Here is a 25,031-nt window from a genome sequence, read left to right as displayed (position 1 = left end):
TACACTTCACCTTTTGAGAGACAAACTGCAAAATCACCTGGCCAATGGTGTAAGATATAGGAGAGGTAAAGAATCAGGCTCAATAGTTGCACCTATAACTTCAGTTTTTAGGGCCTCTGAGGTTCTCTATATATCACTGGTTCTTCACCAGTTAATAGCTAGATAGTCTTGGGGCTATATCTTTGGGACTCAGTTTCCTTATATGTAAAACTAGTGGCCCAGTGAATGAAATTTGTGCACATTAAAAGGGAATTAATTAGAGGAAATATTTTAATATTGCTATTTGCCCTTTCTCTATATTAGAAGTGTCAGAGATGAAAAAAATTAGTAAAATGTATATGAAAATCTCCCTCCTGTCAGAGTTTGGGACGCACTGCAGGAACCAGAGTCAAGTCCCTGCCCACCCATGTACACCTTGAAATAGCGTGAGACCCAGACCAGGTCGGCTCCACCCCCATCAAGCCCCACAGAGCGGGGGGGTACAGCCTCAGGTCCCCCAGCCCCGGCGCTGGGGTGGGAAGCGCGGCCTCGGGTCCCCTGGCCTGGCCTCAGGTTCTCCCCCCACCCCGGTGGTAGGGTGCAAGGGTGCAAGGGCATGAGGGCATGATGATCATTTACATATTAGCTCTTTATTATGTAGGATAGGGTATTATTTTCTCTGCCAAATGAGATAATGGATGTGAAAGTCCTTAGAAAGCTCAAAGATAAGCTATTACCACAATTACCAAAAATAATACTCTTTGTTTGTATTGGGCTTGTGGGTCATACATTCTCTGTCACAACTGCTCAACTTTGCTATTGTAGCATGAGATAGCCATGGAAAACATATAAATAATAGGCATGGCCATATTCCAACAAAAATTTATGTACAAAAAAAGGGCAGCTGGCCTGATGGTCATAGTTTTCCAGCCCTGGTATATATCCATGAATTTTAGGAAATGAATATTAAGAGATACTTGAGCAAAACCTCCTTCAAGAGAGTCTCTACCTCCCTCATGGACTCATGTTAGGGTTTAACAACCTTCATCATTAAAAGACACATTATGATATGTCAACTATACCTCAAAACAGGTGCATTATATTACCAAAGCTCCTCATTCTACTTTAAGTTCTCTTGTTCTGCATGGGGAATAGTTTATTTGTTATATATCAGGTACTTTGCCCACAAAGGTACTTCTTATAAAGCTAAGTTATCTGAGGATTGATGAAACTTGAAAAGAGAAAGAAAAATTTTCCATGTTCTCTGGAACATGAGAAGACCCTTGGCTTCCTCGTTCCCCACCACAAGTGCCTGGTGACTCTATCCTGCAGAGACAACAGGCAGGGTGAATATGTGAACCATAGGACACATTTGCAGTCCCTGTTCAAAGGATGGTCCCTTCATTTCCACTGAAGAACTAGCTGCTGCCACCAAGACCTCTATAAGCTTCTTTGCTGTCTTCAGAACTGTCTTTGAATTTTCATTCCCTGTCAGACGGAGGATTTATTCTCCATGGCAATCAGGTATAAGCCTTGCTCCAGCCTGTTCTCTTGGGAGACAAGTATAGAGGGAAGTCTCACTTCTAAATCCCGGGAGGTCAGTAGCTTAGAAAATAAACTGAAAAATAAGCTGGAGGAAATCAAGAATAGTCACACAACCCCATGAGTTGTTTTTTTTACCTGAACTCTTCATTAGGCATTCTGAATTGAAAACAGCTGGTGAGTAGACTACAAAGGCTGGTGTGGGGGACATGTTTTTATGAGAAGGCAAACAAGTCAGAACTTTCCAGAGAATGCAGGCTGAGTCAAGATCCCCAAATGGGCCCACTGCGAAAGACTTCATTGTCCTGGAATGATATTCTCCACATCAAATGAGGGTTTACATAATAAGCAAATTACCTGAAAATGCCTAGTGAGTCAACCCACATAATGAGGACATTGTAGATCACGAAGCTTGTCTCTCTCCACTTGGTACATAGTTTAGGACACAGGCAGGACCCCATATTGATTTTGTGCCATCTCATCCACAGCGCTGGCAAGGCTCTCAGGGTACATTAAACTCAATCCAGGCCTCAGGGGGACAACCTTTGCAGTAACCTGGAGCTTTCTAAGGTCTGAGCTCCATTTACGGTTGGCAGATGCCCAGTTTTCTTAGGCTGCTCTGAGACACAATCCTTTGTAGCACAGACCAATCTCAAAGAGTTCATGTTCAAAGGAAGATTCCCTTTCTTTGTGCTTGTCTGAGAATGTGGATGTGCTCCACATGGGGCATTCACTCTGCCAGTTTAAACCAGGCCTTCCTGCCATTCACAGCACATGCCTTCCAGATGCCTGAGCCAGCCTGGCAAACGAAGGCTCTGGCTCTGCAAGCTACCTGCTATCCATCCTTCTCTGTTCTCCTCTCATTTCATTACTTTCTAACTAAATGCTACCTCCCCACTGCCAGACTCTCTTCTCCTACAAACTCACCTTACAAGTTGGCCCCTCCTCAACCTTCCTATAGCTTGAATTTAGTTCTTTGCAGTCTTACTTTTCTAAACCCATATCATTTACTGACCCACTTCTACCTTATGTTCTAGCAAATGGTGTTACTGATTGTTCTCCAAACCCAACGCGCCCTTTCCCACCACCTTCTTCCCCATGCCATTTTCTCAGCCTGAATGCCCTACCCCACTTTTACTTACTCAAATCTTTCAAAGTCCAACTTATATACTATTTCTTCTAGAAAGCTAATAAAAAATAATATTCGAAAGTCCCCTAAACTCTAGACTTCAGCTGTATTTCTCTTATGATGTTAATCACATTATCCTGCATATTATAATGAATTATCTTTTCTGTCCTTTTGGATTAGGAGCACCATTATCTCTATACTGCCTTCCTCTTCCAAACTATAATTCATAATGGATGCTCAGTTAATTCTTGTTACTCAATTTATTGATCAAGTGCAAGACTCAAGGCTTGAAAGAGTTAATGTGCCTTCCTAAGCATCGAAAACATAGCTAGAAAATGTATGATGTTATGTATATAGTTTTCCCTGTCCCTTGTAGAAAGTAGAAAAGGCATTTAATAACAGTTTTACTAGGTTGTTTACTGAATCAGATCCTATAAGCCTAAGAGAAGTAAGTTAAATCTTATTTTCTGATAAAAGCAATGATATAAAATAGGTTTCTGTTCTTAACCAAGGTCTTGGGCCCAACTTCTTTATATGAATGGTCACAAGCATGATATTTAATCAGTTACGAATGTTACACCTATTACACTATAGGATATAAAGCTTTCTACAGTGTATATAAATCAATTAAAGAAGGCAACACACCTGTAAAATATAATTTTATTTAATATGGGCTATCATAAAAGCCTACTTATAGTTATCATCCTTTAAACTCCCTACTAAAATAAATCTGGAGGTGAAGATACTCCTTTGATAGGGTCATGGTTTCAGAAAGATTTCTTTAAAGCAATTTTGGAAGGCATCTTGGAAAACTCTATAGGGGATTAAAGACTGCAGGAGCTTTTGCAGAAACTAATGCAGGAATGTAGATTTGGTTGCCCCTATTTCGCCCTGACAATCTCCCTATGGTGAACATAGATATTAGCCAGCAAGCTTGAATTTCTCTCAATATGGAGGCAGAAAGTTTGCTGCCTTTTGAGTAACCTCTTATCAGCACTAGTTAATTTTCCCTATTATGTGACAATAACATATTTGGCTAAGGAGACTGCCCATTAAAATGCATCCACACATTTATTTGCACACAATGCTGTCATATTTTTTCTTATTTGATAAAAAGCTTGGCCTAGGTTCCTTTTAGTTTGTCTACAATGCTCACAGCCATCTCCATGCTACCACTCCTCAGTGATAAGCCTCAAAGCTGCCTTTGGTAACTAAAGGTGGTATGACTCCACATTATTGATCTACCTCTGATTTATGAGCACCATGCCCAGGCCTTTCTCTACAGTTACCATGTCTCTGCCAGAGGTGCTTAACCTGCCTACACATTGAAATATTATTGCCATGTCCCCAATGGATGAAAACTTATGTGCACACAAAACCCCGCACATTGATGTTTACAGGAGTTTTATTCATTATTGCCAAAACCTGGAAGTAATCAAGATGTCCTTCAGTAGGTGAATGGATCAATTAACTGTGACACATCAGTAAAAAGTAAAAAGATCAGTGGTTGTCAGGAGTTAACAGGAAGGGAAAGATGAACAGGCAAAGCACAGTAGAAGGTATACAAATGGCCAAAAGTACATGAGGAGATGTTCAACATCACTAATCATTAGAGAACTGCAAATAAAACCACAATGAGATACCACCTCACACCATGCTCACTGCCATCTCCGTGGTACCCTATTAGGATAGCTGTTGGGGGGAAAAAAAAAGACAAGTGTTGTCAGGATATGGGACCCTTATGCACTGTTAGTGGGAATATAAATGCTACAGCTGCTGTGGAAAACAATATGGTGGTTTCTCAAAAAAATTTAAACACTGATTTAATTTAAAATGACCCAGCAGTTTTACTTCTGGGTTTATAACCAAAAGAACTAAAATCAGGAACTTAAAAAGATACTTGTTCAAAGCAGCATTGTTCCTAGTAGCCAAAAATTGGAAGCAATGAAAGTATTCATTGACAAATGGATGAATAAACAAAATGTGATATACTACAAGTTGGAAAGCACACAAAAATAGCAGAAAATTCTAAGTCTCTTTCTCTCTCTCTCTCTCTCTCTCTCTCTCTCTCTCTCTCTCTCTCACACACACACACACACTCTCTCTCTCTCTCTCTCTCTCTCTCTCACACAAACACAATGTTAGATATGGTTTTATCTGTACTTCATGAGGATAGGGACTTTGTTTTGTTCTCTGCAGAATTTCCCATGTTTAGAATTGCTAAAGTGAGTGTGCAATATGAATGACATATGAATGAAAAAATGTGTATATTTTTCACTGAGGGTCTCTGGTCAGACCTCCTGAGCAGGGCATGGGTGGGACACACAGCCAGTGGATCAGATGAGCCAGTGGAAGGGAACCAGACCAAGACTTTCCTCTTTACCAGGTGGGACAGACCTGGGGAAAGTACCTCCCATAAAGCATAACGTTTAGGGACTGTATCAATTTCCTATCAGAGCTGAGGTAATGAGTAGTGCTCCCCAACATGAGCGTTACAGGAGGTTCCAATATAAAATGGGGAAAAGTGATAAGAAATTTAGGGTGGGCTATCTTCCAAAACCCAGACAGAAAAGCAGCCACTAAAATGTAGTAGAACTTCAGTCACTAAATTCCTGGAAGGAAGCCTCATGCCAGTCTGGCCAGAAATCAAAGCCAAAACTCCAGTTAAGGATGGTGAGAAGAACTAGGTTAAAACATAAAAATTGGAAATTTTCATTTCCAAAATGGAGGCATATAGTTAGGGTTAGATTAGCAAGATAGTTAGCACCTCATACCACAACTCCTGTGCCCGGAACTGGAGATAAGTCCAGATGCCTGATGTGTTCACATACCCGGTTATGAAGAATAAAGGAATTCAGAAACCAGAGGACAGGTTTGCAATAATCTGTATGACCTGTGTCCCTGTCTTGACTTTTGTTCTCCCTCCATACCATAGGTCGGTCTGTGTTTTTTCACCTCAGGTTTTACAGAGTAGCTCTTCAGCTCAATCCCTGATCCAAAAAAATGAGGTTAGGAGGAAAGAAGAGGTAGGCATCTACAGACAGAATGTGTAATGAGAAGATTTTCCACTACAGAGAGAATTACACTGACAAAACACTTAGAAGACATGAACTGGATTCATAGAAATATTTCTTCCATGAAAACAATTCCTCAGTTTCTTTTCGCCTTGCTTTTTGTGGTAAAATGATTTCTGTAGTCTGTGTTAACCAGCCTAACTGTTTACTCTTCATTGTTGCTTTCTCCAATCCAATCTAATTAATGTGTTCTTAGATTCTCCACTCCATGTCAAGTATAGCTGGAATAATAATAATAATAGTAAAAATAATATATAGCAATAATAATAAATAGGGTTTTTAAATTGTCACCTGAGCCTATTAAAATAGGTACTACTTCCTCATGTTATTGATAACCAAACTAAGGAATGGAAACAAAAAGAATTATTTGTCCATAGTCACACCCCTAGTAATCTGAATTCAAATTCAGACAGCCTTTCTGACTCTATAGCCCTCTCTCAAAACCACTAGATATACTGAGCTACTATCACTGGCCTCCTCTGATAAACCTGTGCTTTCTGAGCATGATCTCTGATCTACTATGACCTCTTTTCGAAAGACCCATATCCTTTGTCACAGATGTTAATTTTTCAATATAGTTTTACAGTACATAGCACAGTTATGAAGTAGAACAGTGATTGAATCTGATCTATAGGGTCACATAGCCGTAGCAGAGGGCAATGATTTCCTATCATTTCATTTAAACTCCCCTCTCCATGTGGAGAAAAGCACATTTCAAACATCTTCAGGGAGAAAACCCTATATGCTGGGCAAAAAACACACTAGTCAGACTGTCTCCAGCGGCTATGAATGCCAAGCTTTCTTGAAAACGTGAGGCTAAGTGAAATAAGCCAGTCAATAAAGGAAAAGTACCACATGATCTCACTCATTCGTGGACAATAGAGACCATTATAAACTTTTGAACAATAATAGATACAGAGGCAGAGCTGCCTCAAACAGATTGTCGAGCTGCAGCGGGAAGGCCGGGGAGGGTTGGGGGGCAAGAGGTAGGGGGGTAAGAGATCAACGAAAGGACTTGTATGCATGCATATAAGCATAACCAATGGACATAAGACACTGGGTGATAGGGGAGGCTAGGGGACTGTCTAGGGCGGGGGGATAAAATGGATACATATGTAATACCCTTTGTAATAATTTAAGCAATAAAAAAAATAAATAAATAAATAAATAAATAAATAAATAAATAAATAAATAAATAAAAAAGAAAACGTGAGGCACACAAACCTTGTGAAACCCATGCCATTTCAGGGATATTTTGTTCAAATTACCATGTCCTGGAAAAAACGAATTAGATTATGCAGTGATCCATTACATGTAATGTGTACTCAGAGGTAACCTGCTGTATCTAAATATTTGCTTATCTTTAAATCATACTCTGAATTAAGTACTCAGATTAAAATATCATACCTGTTTTGATAAGTAGTTTGTTTGTTTTTAATTAGTTACCTAAATCTATCAGGAGTGTGACAGAGCAAACCAGCAAAGGCATCATACTGTGTGGTTGTAACTAGTTCTAGTAGTTGGCTAAAAATTAAGAGAGAAATACAGCAATCCTAAAGCAGCAAGGAACTGCAAGAGCTAGAAGTACATTTTAGAATGAATCAAAGGCCAGAAATGAAAAATGGGCCTTCAGCAAGTAGCCTTTCCTATTAGTAAGTTGATCAAGCAGTAAGTACATGTACAACTGCATTCTCCACACTGCATTAGGAGCTGAGGATTGCAAAGGCAACTGCTTGCTCCCTGGTCCTAAAGAATTTTATCATCTCTCCTGCCCTGGCCAGTGTGGTTCAGTTGGTTGGGCATCATCCCACGTACCAGGAGGTTGCAGGTTAGATTCCCAGACAAGGGCACATGCCCGGGTTGCAGGCTCGATCCCCAGTAGGGGGCATGTAGGAGGTAGCCAAATGATCATATTAATGTTTCTCTCTCTCTCCCTCTCCCTTCCTTTCTCTCTAAAAATTAATAAACTATTCTTTAAAGAAAATAATTTTATCATCTCTAGAACTGAAATAGAACTTCCTACATTGATAAAAATATCCCACATTTGCTCTGTTAAATATGAAAGAAAAGAACCACAGGTTGATATTTCAATTTCAATTAAATTAAATTAAAAATTTGATTCTTTAGCCACATTAGCTACATTCAAGTGCTAAATAGACAAACATGGCTGTTTAATCAAATCTATATACATTTAAAAATTCAGTTTCTTAGGCATACTAGTCACATTTCAAGTGCTTAATAGCACCTGTGGCTCATGGCTACTGTGTTTCCTGACTACAGCTGATTCTCTCTCCCCCGGAAGTTTTATTAGACAGAACTACCCTAGAAAAGGTCAGAAAGGAGAAAGCATAATGTCCTTATTTTTAAGAAGCATTCATTGTATGGACTTCTTCTAATAAAATCTTAAGTCATTATAAAAAGAAGAAAAAATGAACAGGACTGAAAGGTGAAATCTTACCAACTGAAGGCAACTATGTGTACTTCACAACATACCTGTAACCAGATGATATTTGATCTTAAATTGGCTTTGAATTTATATATAACTAGAGGCCCGATGCATGAAATTCGTGCAAGAGTAGGCCCTCACAGCCCTGGCTCCCTCCAGACAATCATCCGGAAGGGCGTCTGGATGGTCGTTCCACTGTTTGGCCATTTGGTCAATTTGCATATTACACTTTTACTATTATAGATACTGTTAAGTGATGTCTTTAGCAATCTACAGTAAGTTATTAGGCACAAAACATTTCCACTTGAGAAATTTCCTGTAAAAATAGTCAAATCCATTATATTCTTAACTTTATAGTCAAAGATGATTAGTGTGGGTGGATGGCTTGGACTATAGGGAAAAGAATAAAATTTAGGATAATAGAGACACCATTGAGGTGAATTATTTTATTCCAGCAAACCTCATGCTGAGATTTATTTCTTCTTCTTGGTAATGCATAACAAAGAAAGTTAAGTGTGGGCTCTTATATCAGTAGGACCATTTAAACTGATGCATTAGAAGACTACTAGCAGCTTTCACCTCATTCTAGCTATGGGTCTATGGATGTTCTCATTAAAAACTAATATTCTCAGTGACTTGAAGCTCATCATAAATATTTAAGTGTTATTACTTCTAAAATGAGAGCTTCTTCACTCCCTTCATTCATAAAAAGACTTCAACCCAATTGTGACTATGTTTCTGAAGAAGAACATGAAAGATACCCACAGTGACAAGCCCTCGATATTCATGTAGATGCTGATATACATGCCATGAAAATAAAGCACAGTAATTGCACTGAGTAGATACATGTACCTCCCATTATCTTGCTTACATACCTGGATGAAATATTTATATATCTGGGGTTGCCTTTTTGGTATCATCTTCAGAACTCTGATCTTCAATGACTTTGGCCTAGAAAACACTCAACAAGGCTATTTAACTTCTGAAAATTGGCTTCTTCCCACATGAAATAATTTAATTTAATGACAATGATAGTAATCATGTTAATTGAAGAAAAGAAATTCACTGAGCAAAGCCACATTAATGCCTGGCCTTATTTTAATCTGTTCAGAATTTGTGAATTCAGCAGGCTATATCTTAGCTTCTGGAATGATCCATTCAAGGTTTGATTGGCATGTCCTAGGTGAGCACTGCTCACCTCAAGGGAAAAGATCTGTGATCTGATCAAGGAGGTGAGCCAACAGCCTGGCCTAATATCCAGTGTCCAGTGAGCTGCCTTCCCTTTTCCATTTCTTCATTCTAAACTCCTCTTTTACCTGTTTATTTTTTTCTTCCATTTATTTATTTATTTATTTATTTTTATTTGAGACAGAATGTGAGTTGGAGAGAAAGAGAGGGAGAGGGAGAGAGAGAGAGAGAGAGAGAGAGAGAGATGTGCTACTCCACTTATTTATGCATTCCTTGGTTGTTTCTTGCATGTGCCCTGACCAGGGATCAAACCCACAACCTTGGAGTATTGGATGATGCTCTAACTAACTGAGATACCCATCTAGGGCCTCTTTTTCTTCTTTTTACAAAAAATGTTCCAATATTACCTAAAACAATCCTTTTCAAAACAGTCTCTCATGCTTTCTTCCATAGAAATCCTCAGTATAAACCCCCAAACCCCATCTCCAGTAATAATCTAACCATGATCAGCGCTATTAGTACTAGTGTAACCATCAGCATTCACCTGCTCCTGTTGACATGCTGACTGGTTTCAGAATACTGGTTAAAACCATCCCACTAGTCCTGCAGCTAACGGGGTACTTACCACCTCCTCTGGAAAATGAGTTGCTTCAAGGTACAGGATCTTTTAGTTATGGCTGGTTGGATTTAGAGGGGACAGCTCAACCAAGATGAACTAGTCAAATGATTTCTTCCTACAAATTTAGATTAGAATTAAGAGTTAGTCAGTCCGACCTGATTTTTAAATGGAGCAGTTGCAAACTTGGGAGACCTGAGTTGACCACCTTCTCATTAGCACATGATATGGAGAAACAGAAGGAAAAATAAAAGCCAATTGGGGGGTGGGGAAGTGAACTTCTGTCAGTTTTGCAATTCAAGCTCCTATCTCCCCAGTCCCACCCCACCCCCAACCCACACCCCTCATGGACACACATATATCCACAATCCTCCTCCAAAGAAGATTGCCTCACCTCTGACTTAATCATCTTTTTCTTCTCCACTGGCTCCTAACCACTCACCTGCCTACCTGCCTGAACACCCCTAACCTCTCTGCCTGCCAGCCTGATCACCCCTAACTGCCTTCCCCTGCCAGCCTGATCTCGCTCCCAACTGCCCTCCCCTGCTGGCCTGACCACCCCTAACTGCCTCTGCCTGCCTGATCGCCCCTAACTGCCCTCCCCTGCAGGCTAGATCTCGCCCCTAACTTCTCTCCCCTGTCGGCCTGATCTTGCCCCTGCCGGCCTGATCTCATCCCCAATGGCCCTCCCCTGCTGGCCTGATCACCCCTAACTGCATCTGCCTTGGCCCCCACTACCATGGCTTTGTCCGGAAGGAAGTTGGATGTCCAGAAGATGGCCGGTTGACCTGGTCTAATTAGCATATTACCCTTTTATTAGTATAGATGTCCTCTTTTTTTTGTTTGTTTGTTAATTCTCAACTGAGGATATTTTTTCCATTGATTTTTTAGAGAGAGTGGAAGGGAGGGCAGAGACAAAGAGAGAGAGAAAAAAAATCAATGTGAGAGAGACACATTGATTAGTTGCCTGCCACAGGAGCCCTGACCAGGGTGGGGGATTGAGCCTGCAACTGAGGTACATGCCCTTCTTCAGTGCACAGGCAGCCAACACTATATCCACTGAGCCAAACTGGCTAGGGCCATCTTCTTTCTTGGACTAAGCAAAAAGATTCCCTCCTCCTTTTTAACACTAACCCTTCAACTCAACTTGGGCCCATTCCTTTCCATCTCCTGAGTAACCCTCCACAACTGTTCTTCCATTACCGGCCCCTTCACACATTTTTCATCTCCCATTTCTGTCTATTTATCCAGGGATTCCCCTTAGTCTTCAAGTGAGCTTCTGTTTTCTTTCATCTCATCACTAAGCTACTGGAAAGAGAGATCTGCACTTTGTAAACAAGTGCTGAGCTCTGGCTACTTTCAAGTTAGTATGCTGAGCATTTCACATTTATTAGCAACATCCCCACAGCTCTGTCTACTGCATGACTCTGCTTCCACCTCCTGTCCACCTTCACTCTCCATTAAGCCAGAAAACTCTGTCTTCAACATTCCTTGAAAACATTTGTCCCAAAGGGTACTTGTGGACTCCCAATCACCAAATTGTAGGTTCTTTTCTTAATTCTCACTCTGTTTAGCTTTTGTGTCATATTACAATAATGTTTTATCCATTTCAATAGGCAGAATAATGATCCACCCAAAATACCCAACTCCTAGTTCCTGGACCCTGTGTATATGTTATATTATGTGGCAAAAGGTACCTGGCAGGCATGACTAAGGTTGCAGTCCTTGAGATAGGGAGAGTTTCACGATTATTCAGGTCTAAGTATTATCTAATCACATGAACCATTTAAAGGCAAAAGTCAGTCAGAGATATGATGGAAGAAGCAATAGGAGAGATTCAAAGCATGAGATGGACTCAACCCACTATTGCTGAAGATGTAAGGCAGTCAGAGCCAAGAAATACAGGAATACTCTAGAAGCAGGGAAAGGCTCTTAGGTGACAGCCAGCAAAAAAATGGGATCTCAGTCCTACAACCACAAGACAGTGAATTCTGCCAACAAACATAAAGAGCCGGGAAACAGATTCTCCCATAGAACCTCCAAAAAGGAACATGGTCCTGTGACATCTTGATTTCACCCATGAGTGACCCATGTCAAAATTGTGATGTATAGAACTGAAGATCATAAGATTGTGTTGTTGAGCCACCAAATTTTTGGTTACTTGTTATAGCAGCAGAAACTTAACACACATCCTTCTTTCTGAAATTCTCTTCTTGGCTTTTGTAATAATCCTTTTTGTGGTTCTACCCCTATCTCCTTGAACTCTTCATCTTCAACTCTTCTTTACTCCCATTCTCCCTATATATAGGTAATTTCTAAATTTTTGTTTTCATTCTTATTTTCCTTCTGGCAATCTCATAAGATTTCATAACTTCAACAACCACTTCTATTCATATGGTGCCAAGAGCTAAATTCCTGCCTCTGGCCTTTCTCCCACTGATTAGTGGTCATCATCATCTAAATAACTCACCCATACAAACCATTCAGTACAACCAAAACTGAACTCATCATCTTTCTCCAAGGGCTGCTTCTCCTTCTTATTGTTCTAATCTTAACTCATACTGCCATTCTCTCTGTTACTCATATTCAACAACTCCAAAGCATCCTCAATATCTGTTAATATTCTAAAATACACAACTCTACAATTTTTTTCAAAGTCCTATGTATTCATCTTTGTATGTATTACTTCTCCTCTATTCCTACTGGCCTTCTGTTTCCAATAGGGTTGAACCATGGAAATAGAAACTACTTTAATTATTTAAAATAGACTCAAATACAGAATTTTAGCTTTAGATGTGATAGAAGAACCAAGAAGCTAAATAAGGAATGATCAAGCAACCCAGAAAGTAGTACAGTAGTAAGTTGCTACCACCCCTACCTTAGAAAGGCAAAAATGGAAGATGGGGTTCCCAAAGCTGGAACCATAGAGAAGTTATTGCTGCTGCTAGAAGTTAAGAGAGAGGTCACAGCTTCCCAGACATCCCTGCTAAGCCCCAGATATGTGAGTAAAGCCCTCTTGGACATTCCCACCTAGCCACATGAGAGATCCCAATTGAGAACAGCAGAAATACCACTCAGTTAAGCCCTTGCCAAACCATAGAAGCAGGAACAGGTAAAACGATTGTCTTGTTAAGCCACAAAGTTTTGGAATGGTTTGTTACAGAACAATGGAAAGCTGAAATACTCCAGCTCCTCTCACAATCATGTATGCTTGCATTTTTGCAATAAACCATTACATGATAATTAATGGTTTTGCTTCTCTAGACAAACCCTGACTACTACACTTGGCATCCAAAGCTCTCTTCAATCTGGCCCCAGCCAGTCTTGCCCTGCTCACCTCTGACTACTGTTTTCAATCACCTTTTACTCCAGCCAGTCAAATCATGGGTTCTCACACATGCACTTGACTTTCTAGATCCACATTCTCCTTACCCAGACTGTAGCCTCCTATTAGTACTAACATAAGTAAACCCTGTTTTAATATCCCCTCCTTCAGGAAGTATTATCACACCCCCACAGTAATCTCTTTCCACTTTAACCCTGTCATATTTTATGTGTGTATGGTACTTACCTTACATTATTGTTAATTAGTTCCTTTGCAGAAGTGGAAACTTCAAGAGGATAGGATTGAGATTCTTTTTTAAAAAATATATATTTTATTGATTTTTCACAGAGAGGAGGGGAAAGGGATAGAGAGTTAGAAACATCGATAAGAGAGAAACATCGATAAGCTGCCTCCTGCGCACCCCCTACTGGGGATGTGCCTGCAACCAGGTACATGCCCTCGACCAGAATCAAACCCGGGACCCTTCAGTCTGCAGGCTGATGCTCTATCCACTGAGCCAAACCGGTTAGGGCAGGATTGAGATTCTTAATGCATGTTTTCCTTTCATCATCACCTAGGACAGTACCTTATTCAGGATGCCCCAACCCCCTCAAAATGTATACATGCTTTAACAGCTGATGGCTCAATTTTGAAAATGAAATGTATTTTAATAAACACTGCCTTTATAATTATTCAAAATGTGTGTACACATTTTTAGGGACACCCTATATATAAGGTATGCTCATTAAATGTTTGTGGGCTGACTGACTGGTTCAATTAAACATCAGTGAATCTTGGTAACCAGGAGAAAAGAAAATAAATGATGTGTGCCTACCACTAGAATGAAAGCTTTGCTGGGCACTGAAAAAAAGGCTCAGAAAATACTTGTAAACTGGATGACATTCATGTGATATGTCCTGTGAGCCTTATACTATTTCAGGAACATCTTCCTTAAACACTGTGTAGTTCCCAAAATGTTTGAAACATTTAAAGTTTTAATGACAACCTTCCCTTCTTTGCCCACAACTCATTTTCTCCTTCCTCTTTCTGCATTATTTTCTCTTTCCAAGCCCTGCCTTCGACCTTTACCTAAGGGAGAGGAGCCTTCTTTAGGTGGGCTGCCTGCTGCCCAGACCCCATGTCCAGGTCCACGGAGATGTAGGGGTCATCACAGTTATATTAATCTGACCCCTTTCTTTCTGTGCAGATTCATTTCCTGGCCTGGAACCAACAATATTGAGTGTTTTCAGCGTCCTAACCCTTTGAGGATAAATTTTAATTTAATCATTTAAAAATGATAAGAACAATCAAATCCTTGGTTAGCACAAAACATCTATGGGATTGTTACAAATTTTTGGCAATATTCACACAAGAGGGAGCAAAGCATATCAGGCCAAATTGGCTATAAATGCAAAGCAATTTTCATGGAAAATTAAAAACTAGAGCCTGACATTGAACTGGTACCCAATACATAATAACTTCCAAGAGTGCCATTTAAAAGAATCCACCTACCACTTTGCCTTCTTTTTTTCTTACTTTTTTTAAGAAAAAAAAAAGGGGGGGTGCTTGTGCAGGATTCCAAATTATTAACCAGATTCATACTCCATACAAATAATGGGAAAGCCATAGTTTTGCACTGAGACACCAGTTTGAATGTTAGTTCTAAGGCATTTACTGGGTATGTTACATCAATTCTTGCAGCCTCCAAGTTTCCTCAATTGCCAAATGGGTCACAACCCTGGCCATAGAGGATTGTGAGAGATGCTCCTGTGAACACAGGACAAGTCATGCCACCTAGATCTGCAGGCACTCAACTGTTCCAGAAATGGCAGGGTTGGGACACTTGGTGAATCTGTTTCTCTCACCAGCACTCAGAGCAGGACCTAATGCACAGTATGTGCCCTGCACATGGCCCTTCCCCAGAGGAGCTAGGGAGTCATTTTCATAGTTTCTTCCTTCCACTAAATCAGTTTTGCAGTTTTCTTACCTAATGACAAGACATAGTTCTTGAAGTGTGGGGTTAATCCCTTCCAGACATAGCCAGCCCTCACAGCAGTGTAGTTCAGGTTGGCAGGCAAGTGTTAAGCCCCCACCAAGCTCTTCTCTGTCCTTGGAATTCTGAGGCATAGGTGAGATCCAGGGTTCCTGATCACTGAGTTTACAACCTGAGCAAACGGCACAGATGCCTAAGAAACAACAACAACCAATCCACCACGCATTTTATAGCATTTTTATTATTATAATAAAGGTTGTGTGCTTTCATATAAACATTCCATTCAATCTCCTTCGAAGCTCCCAGTGCTTCTGAGGCAGGCAGGAGAGGTATTAGTATGCCAATCATAAAGCTGAGGAAATCGATGCCCAGAAAGTCTGAGCCATGTATCAGGGCCACAGAGGTACTTAGTGGCAGAAGCCAGACTAAGCTCTGGGTCCCAGGACACCATGCCCAGTGTTCTTCCCAGTAGACACACAACTTCCTGTGCTTCCCTTCCCTACCCTCTAATTTCTGTCCGTGCAATTTTAACATACCTGAAAGAAAGAGATCTTCAGATCATTAATTCATTCAAAGTCCCATCCTGAGCTCCTATCTTGTGCAAGACTCTGAGCTGGGTGTTTGTGGGGCACAGAGATGGCTATAGAAGCCACAGCACTTCAAAGAGAGGCAGAGTCATGGGGGAGTGCTTTCATTCATGAGTCCAGAAAGGCTCTGGAAAGACTCATGAATGGAAGGACATAGTTCTCCACTGTAACTGTGAAGACTGGGTATAAAGCAGGTAAGTCAACTCAGGCCATAAACTCAGATCTGCAAGAAAGGCAGCTTCATTTTTGCTTTGTTTTATTTTTGATACTTCAACTCAGTTTCTATTGTGAACACATTCTGCACATAGTACCCTGTTTTCTGTTAGTTTGCATAATCTCTATCCATTCAGAGAATGATGGTTAATTTTATGCGTCAACTTGACTGGGTTATGAGGTGCCTGGATATTTGGTTAAACATTCTGAGTGTGTCTGTGAGGTGTTTCTGGATGAGATTAACATTTGAATCCTCAGACAGACTAAAGCACAATGCCCTCTCCAATGTGGGTGGTCCTCACCCATTCTGTTTAAAGCCTAAATAGATGAAGAAGTTAAATAAAAAAGAATTATTTCTCTCTGGCTGCCTTTGAGCTGGGATGTAAGTCTTCCTGCCTCTAGACTTGGACTTGAACTTACATCATCAGCTCTCTTGGTTCTCAGACCTTTGGACTCTGATTAGAACTATGCCGTCTGCCCTCCTGAGTCTCCAGCCTGTGGACTACAGATCCTGGACTTCTCAACCTCCATAGCCATGTGAGCCAATTCCTTACAGTAAATCTCTTTCTCTAGGCAGATAAATATCCTATCAGTTCTGTTTCTCTGGAGAACCCAGACTAATACACAGGGTCTCCTCACCCCTCCCTGATGGGGTGCCTATGTGCCTGGGGGTAGCAGAGGAACTTACTTAGGGCTAACAGACAGGAAGGAGGAGACAATCAGTCATCATTCCTCATGGCCTGTACTGCCACTAGCATAACTAGGGCCTCACATTCCTGGCAGGGGTTTTTGCAGATAGCTGTGACACTCTAATTGTTCAAATCATTACATGCCCCAGATCCAGCTCTCGCAGCCTCTCCCACAAGCTTCCATGGTATTTGGGAAGCATTAGGCTGTTCCCTTGCCCATGCCAGATATACAAGAAATTTGGCTAGGCTGCCTCAGATCCATAAGTACTCACATACCACACAGCTCCATGACTGGGAAACTGGGGAGCTCTGCACAACTTTCATCTTCTCGGGATCCACCTATAGCATGAACATAGGACACATCCACTTCAGATCCCAATAAATTTAGTATTTCTACTATGGCACATTCTCAGCACCCTACAATGTCTACTCCTTCCGAGCTCCCTCTAAACATTTCACCTTCCTCCACCTGTAGAAGCTTTATCTAGACAGGTAAGAATGGGACTTGGGGAACAGGAATAAAATGAATGATCACATATTCTTATTCACACATGAAGCTTTTGATCATCATAAGGTCAATAATTTGACTCATGTTCTCTGCAGATTTGGTTATTTGACTTTTGTTTGTTTTCTGTGATACTATCTTCCCCTCAGATATTAAACACTTCTGATTGAATGGGCCAAAATTTGAGGGGACAAGAAATGAAATCAGATCAAGAAATAATCTTGGTCACATTTATTACCTTTTCTCTGCACAGTAGGGCTTGGGGAAGCCCTACTGACACGGCATTGGGGAAGAATGTTTAAGGGAGCAATGTGAGAGATACTGGGAAAGCAAATTAACAGGACTCATTATTTTCAATTTTTATAAAACCATCCTGCTCCTGAGCTTTTTAAAAAATGAGAATTAAATAAATCATTAAGCAGCTTATCAAATCTAGCCAATTTTAAATAATGGAAGAACAGTACTGAATTCTGCCTGAAACTTCACATTTTAATTGTTTCCTCTTCATTTCCAATCATGCTTGGTATGATCTAAACAAACTTGCTTATTCAGCATCCCTCACTCATTTCCAGACCCCTGTCTTTGTACATCCATTCTCCTGAAAGCACCTCTTTCAGAATGAGAATAAGCTTGGGCAGGGCTCAGTAGCCCCTGAAGCCAGGCTGGGGAAAACTGGAGCTGTTCTATCAAAGGCTGTGCCAGGACCTTTGCCTACCTTGCAGCTATGAGTGCTCAGGCTCAGAGCCGGGGTCTGGCATGAGTCAAGGGAGAAGCCGAGATAAGCCTGGTCTGGTCCATCTGGCAGAAACAAGGTCAGGGATATCCCTGCTGGAGCAGAGTGAACAGAGCAGTGCCAGGTTCTGAGGAACAACCACTCACGGTGGTACCTCTAGGTATCTGGGAGAAGGAGGGCAGGAAGGAACCCAGGTAAAGATTTCATCTCCTGGAGAAGGGCCAACAGGAGCCAGTCAGGACAGTGCCTCTTACAAAAGTCTGGGACACCAGACAGGACGGGATGTGTGGAAGCCAGTACGTTGGGTTAGATCCACACTGGTGTAGCGCACAGCTATAACTGACAGTCTTCCAGAGTGCCCAGGGATGGTGCCTGGCACAAAAAGCTGGTCATGTTAGCATTTTGTCTCACTCTCTGGCACTGCCGGATCAGGAAGAGGAGTTGTCCTGAGCTTGGGGCTATGAGGAGCTAGAAAATGCCATGAGACAAGCCATGAGAGAGAACTCTATGAGGGCCAGGTTTTTTGTTTATTTAGTTCACTGCTATATCTTCTTTATTACAACAGTGCCTGGAACATGGTGTGTACTCAATAATTATTTGTGAAAAGAAAGTATAAAATCATGGTTCTGTCTTTTAAAAGCTGTAAAACTATATGCAAGATATTGAGACTCGGTTGTTATTCCATTCAGTTGTTTTAGACAATGTGTGTTGCCATAGGCACAATTTTGCCCCCATGACTTTCTCAGGTATTACTCCCATGAAGATGTTACATTACATGGCAAAAAGGAACATTGCTCATGTAGTTGATTACTACTCAGTTGACTGTAATATAGAAAAATTATCCTGGATTATCTGGGTACACCAAATCTAATCAAACAAACCCTTCAAGGGGAGATATTTCTGCAGTTGGTAGCATAAGGGAAGTCATGGGAGGAGGTAGAAGAGGACATAGAAGGAATAAATGGTGATGGGAGGAGACTGACTTGGGTGGTAAATGCACAATACAATATACAAATGATGTATTATATAATTATACACCAGAAACCTATATAATTTTATTAACTAATGTCACACCAAAACATTTAATTAAAAAAAAAAGAAAAGGAAGTGAGAGGTTCAAGGCATTAGAAGGATTTAATGCACTGTTTGGTTGACTTAAAGATTACTGAGGTCATGTGTCAAGGAAATGGTGATCTCAGTTCTACAATCACAAGGAACTGAATTCTGTCAGCAACCTACTTGAGCTTGGAAGTGTGCTCTTCCCTAGAGCCCAGCCACCCCCTTAATTTCTGCCTATGAGTCTGAACACATGAGCCAGTTGGCCAGCTAAGACTTCTAAGCAACCAATGTGTGGTAATTTTCCATTGCAACAATAGAAAACTAAAAAGTATTTATATATTTATATTCACTTGTATCTATATATATAAAAGCCTAAGCGACCAGCCAACCAGCTGACCATTTGACCATCCGACTGGTAGCTATGACATGCACTGACCACCAGGGGGCAGATGCTCAATGCAGGAGTGGAAACCACAGGCATGGAAACATGGAACAGACTGATGAATCTCAGAGGGAAGGAGAGAGGAGGGAGGGTGGGAAGAGATTAAACAAAGATCTTATATGCATACTAGAGGCCCAGTGCATTGATTCATGCACTGGTGGGGTCCCTCAGCCTGGCCTGCTCCCTCTCACAATTCTGGACCCCTTGGGGGATGTTGGAGAGCTGGTTTTAGCCTGATCCCCACAGGCCAGGCTGAGGGACCCCACTGGTGCATGAATCCGTGCACCAGGCCTCTAGTTATATATAAATAACTCAGAATACACACACACACACACACACACACACACACACACACACACACACACAACATATACTAAGTACTAATAGTGATAACTGGAGCTGGCAATCTCCATGGTTTATGTCTAAATTTCTTCTTCAACCCTTTTTTGGTGACCACCTCCTAGTCTTAATCATTTCATTAATTTTGTAATGAAATGTTCCCATAGATTTAAGTTTGAGTTAATTTTTAGATGAGTTTCTCTTGCTGAGAATAGAATCAACACTGACATACTGCTTGGGTGTGTCAAGCCTTAGCCTACCAAAGCCTACTACTGTCTCCATTGTGTATGAGGAGGGGTGGAAAGAAAGGGAAAAGGAAAGCAATGAGTCAGCGTGAGTCTAGGTTTCCACAGAGAAGGGGGCTTGCTGCTTTCCCATGCACAAGTGAAACAAGACTTTAAATAAGTGAAGCCCTCCTTCAATGATGTTTTCTGCCTGGTTGCTGGTGCCTGAGCCTGGCAGTTGTCAATCACAACTCAGGTCATATAACTCACTATTAAGAGGAGAATCCCACAATGTCATAGATGGCTGAGAGCCCCAGAGGTCATCCAAATCAGTGGGGTTCAGCTTCAGAGAAATAATTCACTCTAGCTAGTTTGAGCAACCTGAGATTATTACACTGAGTTGACTAGTGGCCTTCAAAAATTCATGTCCACCTCAGAATGTGACTTTATTTAGAAGCAGGTCTTTATAGACATGATTATTTAAGTTAAAAAGAGGTCATACTGGATCAGAGTGTACCCTAAATCTAGTGACCATTATCCTTATAAGAAAATCATGTGAAGACACAGGCCCACATGGGGAAAAGGCCATGCGATAATTGAGGCAAAGATTGAAATGATGCAGCTACAAGCCAAGGAGTACCAAAGATTGCTGGCAAACACCAAAGCTAGTAAGAGGCAAGGAAGGATTCTTGTTAGAATTTAGAAGGAGGATGGGCTGGACGATACCTTGATTTTGAATTTCTAGCATCCAGAACCATGCGAAAATAATCTTTTGTTGTTTTCAGCTATCCAGTTTATGGTGATTTGTTATGGCAGTCGTAGGAAACAAATACACCCCATGTTAAATGGCCCAGAGGACTATTGTTGGAAGGCTGTTGAAACATACCATAGGCTTCCCAAAGCACACTGTGGGAGCAGTCAGCTAAAGGAGCCACACCTCCTGACTCACTCAGAAGGCACCGGATCTCCCAGCTCTTAGAACCACACAGAAAAGGATACTGATGCCCTGCTTCTCTCCCTTATTAATTCGGTTCCTAATTTAAGTCTCTAGCAAGGGTATCCAATTGGTGGAACTGAATCCAGCTGCAAAGGATCTGGAAATGCAGGTTGTAGCCCTCCAGCCTCTGCATCCAGGAGGGCCCAATCAGGAAGGTTAGGATCCACAGGAATAACACTAGACACCAAAGTGTCTCCCCCAATTCCTCACATTGACCCAGATGCAGCTAACCTTCACTGAAATATTCACATGGGCCAGGCATTAAATCATATTATTTTATTCATATTCTTAACAGCCTTTTAAGGTACCTATTATTGTCCTCATTCTAAACATATGGGAACTGAACTGGGGTTCAATTAAGTTTTTGAATCTTATTGATTGCCTCACAACAATTTATTTAACATTCCAGAGGTATTTATTGAATGCCTACAGGCTTGCTGGGAATAAACAGTAAACAGGAAATACTTAATCCCTAGCTCCAGTTGCTTAAAGTCTAATGCAATGGTTTTAAACCTGGCCTACATAAGAGTTGCCTGAGGCCTAGCCTTTCAGGTAGATTGCTAAGCCCCCATTATCAGAAGTCTAGGAAGAGAAAACCATTATTATCGAGGTGATGACCTGAGCCCTAGTCCCTTGATTCCAGGCCCAGTGGCTCTATTGCTGCCCTAAAAACTCCTCCAGATGCCAGGCAGGTAAAACAGGTCTGCGGAGAATGTAGATATAAGTCAGTAAGTGTTAAGTCAGTTATTGGTAACTGAACCTGGCATGACAACTGCCTAGAGATGCATAGCACATCCCTGGATTATTTAGGGCCTTTGAGCATCCAGGCTGTGAGCAATGCAAAACTCCTCACCCTCTTCTGTACCTGGCAGGCATCCCAGTGAGGAGGAGAATCCACTTTCATGGCAGTCTCCTCTCAGAGCACCTCTCAAACCAAATGCTAACTGCCTCCTGCCTTGGTCTATAAGTAACAGGAGGGCCAGGGATTGAGTCTGCCTTGTTCACAGTTATATTCACTCTGGGCAGGGACTAGGCTAAGTTCTAATGCACAAATATATATCTGTGGAAGAGAGGAAGAAAGGGAAGGAGAGGACAAACCATGTCCCATCACACCAGGGGGATATATGGCCTCTAGCCTCCCCTTTCATAGAGAGGAACACCCTCTGGACTCAGGACGGTCTGCACAGTGCCCCTCCTCCTGTCCTTGACAAAGGACGTGGTGCCTGCTCTGTGGACTGAAGGTACACTGCACTACTTCACCCCCACAAGGAGGTACCCCCACCTCCAGGAGTGCCTGTAGTTTCCCTCTCACACCGCACAGGTTGCAGAGGCAGCACAGAAACTTTCTTCTGCTCTTTAATTCAGCAAATAATACTTTCCCAGGCTGTTCTAGGTGTTTGAAGTACAGTGGTGAACAAGTAGGTTTTGTTCCCATGAAATTTACTGGCTACATGGTAAACATGAGTGGGTAAACAATAATCACAGACTATAATAAGCACTAGGAAGGAAAAAGAAAGATAATGTGATAGAGTAACCAGGTGATTAATTTGGATAGCTGGTCAGAAAATGCCTCCTGTATAGGGGAAATTTAAGCAGAAACCTGAAGGGTAAGATGGTACCATGAAAAGACCTAGAGGAAGAATGTTCCCCCCCCAAAGCAATTCAAGGCTCTTGCCATGGGTGTGTGTGTGTGTGTGTGTGTGTGTGTGTGTGTGGTGGGGAGGCCAGCTGTTTTAGGAACAGGATAAATCCAGTGTGGCTGGCACATAGTAACTGGAGCATGGTAGAAGACTGAGAATGTGGGCCTGACCAGATCTCTCAAGATTCTGTAAGCAAAGGAGAAAATGCAACTAACTGACAACCCCCAACAACTTTGAGACCCTATTCTTAGAACCTCTGAAAGGGATCCAGGCAACTGGCATGGCTTATAACCAGATACAGCAACAACTTTCCTTTTGCAGATGCCTTGTATCTACACCCTTGAAGAAAAATCTAGAGAAGTCTCCTTTGCCCTCTGCCGTCAGTAGACACATTCTAGGGACACTTAAGAGATCTGTCTTATTAAAATGAAAACGAACTTTAATGGAACAATTGGAAAAGTGTCTGAAAATTACTAGAATCTTTAGATTACGTTCGTATTCATATCAACTCAAATGCACCGAAGTTATAACTCAATATATAATTGTTCCTACTGCCCTGCATCCAATTCTACTTGGAATTTTACAACCCATCTTACCCCTGACTCATTCCTACTCCCCAACCCCATGGCTATCTCAGTTTGGGTTGGCATAAATTAGCATAAAATGGCCAGTCTACACACAACTAGTGGGGAGGGAATACATGACCTCTACCAACATGCACAGAGTGCTGCTCAAGGACCTCCCCAACATAGAGGCCGCTGTCAAAACTGAGGCCTGGGTTCAGAGCGATTTTTGGAACATGCGTATAGATTCCCTTACCCAGATATCATTTTTTAAAAATCTTTTATTTTAAATTAACTTTTGAATTGCAAAAGAGTTGCAGTTATAATAAAGAGAGTTCTTGTATACTGTTTACCCAGTTCCCCAGATATTAGCATATTACATAACCATGGTACAATGATCAAAATTGAAAAATTAATACACTATAAACTAAACTATAGATATTGTTCTGATCTCCTCAGTTTTCCCCCAGTTTCCAAAATGCAACTGGTCTGAACTAAACCCTCACTCCCACTAGAGCCAATGGAAACAGAGAGATTTTTTGGATGCGGAGAGCCCAGCTGGGAATAGGGAGCACCCAAGAGAGATGAATGACTATGGAAAGATGAGGAGGAAGGGGAGGAAGTACACCTTCTTTGACATTGTGTATGGTGGGGACGAGAGAGGGTTCTCACCTCACTTCCTCAAGGAGAAATGGGGTGCTATGAGCTTCCAGAGTGTGGGTACAGTGAAAAAAAATGGTCCCAATGCTCACCTGCATTTGAGAACCTACGCCCTTATTCACTTTCAAGGGGCTTGTCTCACCCCTGGAGATCACAACCAGCTTCTCTGGAGGTAGCGATGTTGGCTGCAGAGAAAGTAGACACTTTCCTCTGAGTGATGCTCAGTGCAGTCTATGTCAGAGTCCACATATATGACAGCCCCTAGGTTCCCCAGTGCCTAACTCAGCATCATACAGGTAAGACCCAGCTCTGGAACCAGAATGGAATTTGCCACGTTTAACAGCATCTGAGAAGCTACAGTATGTGTTTGGCATGGAAGTGATTGATTGAGATGGAGAGAAAACGAGGACAGCTAAAATTGTAACAAATTACCCTAGCTGAGACTCATCAAGAAATATACCATTTTTATTGCCATTGGGGAGTTTAACTATCCTTCATACCTGCACCCAGGCTTGTGGGTGGATAAGCAATTGCCACCAATACTTTCCTGCCTTCCATGAAATCTGGAGAGATGCAACTAAAGGAACATCTGAGTATTTGCAGGGAGTACATTAATAGTAGCTGTTCCCACCACCTCCAGCCCATCCCAACAGGGGTTAAAGCTGCTGAACCAACTTATAAACCAGGGAGAGAATATGCTTAAGCTAATAGTAAATGCCCCTGATGTTTGCTGGAATATGCAGGGAGGGAGAGGTTAGAGGGATGGAGGGGAAAGAGAACTGGAATTCCTTGCTTCTAAGGAATGAGTTTTCTGCCTACATAGCAGAGGAGACTCAAGCTGAACACAATATGCTGCATAACTATGACTATTTCTTCATTGATAAATGAAATGGAACCGAAATCTGCATGATTAATTCAGTAAACCACAATTCCTTTAATTTTAAGTGTTTGCTATTCTTTTTATGTTGTGTGTTATATGGAGCAGAACTTTGGGATCTCAAGCAAGCAGTTACACACATGCTTAAAGCTTCAACACTCTTTTCTGAAAAATAATACCGACTGTGGAAGTAGGTATCCTTGTAGATACT

Source organism: Myotis daubentonii, chromosome 3 (genome assembly GCF_963259705.1).
Source record: "Myotis daubentonii chromosome 3, mMyoDau2.1, whole genome shotgun sequence".
In the NCBI taxonomy this organism is placed as follows: domain Eukaryota; kingdom Metazoa; phylum Chordata; class Mammalia; order Chiroptera; family Vespertilionidae; genus Myotis; species Myotis daubentonii.
This window is presented reverse-complemented; position numbering follows the sequence as displayed.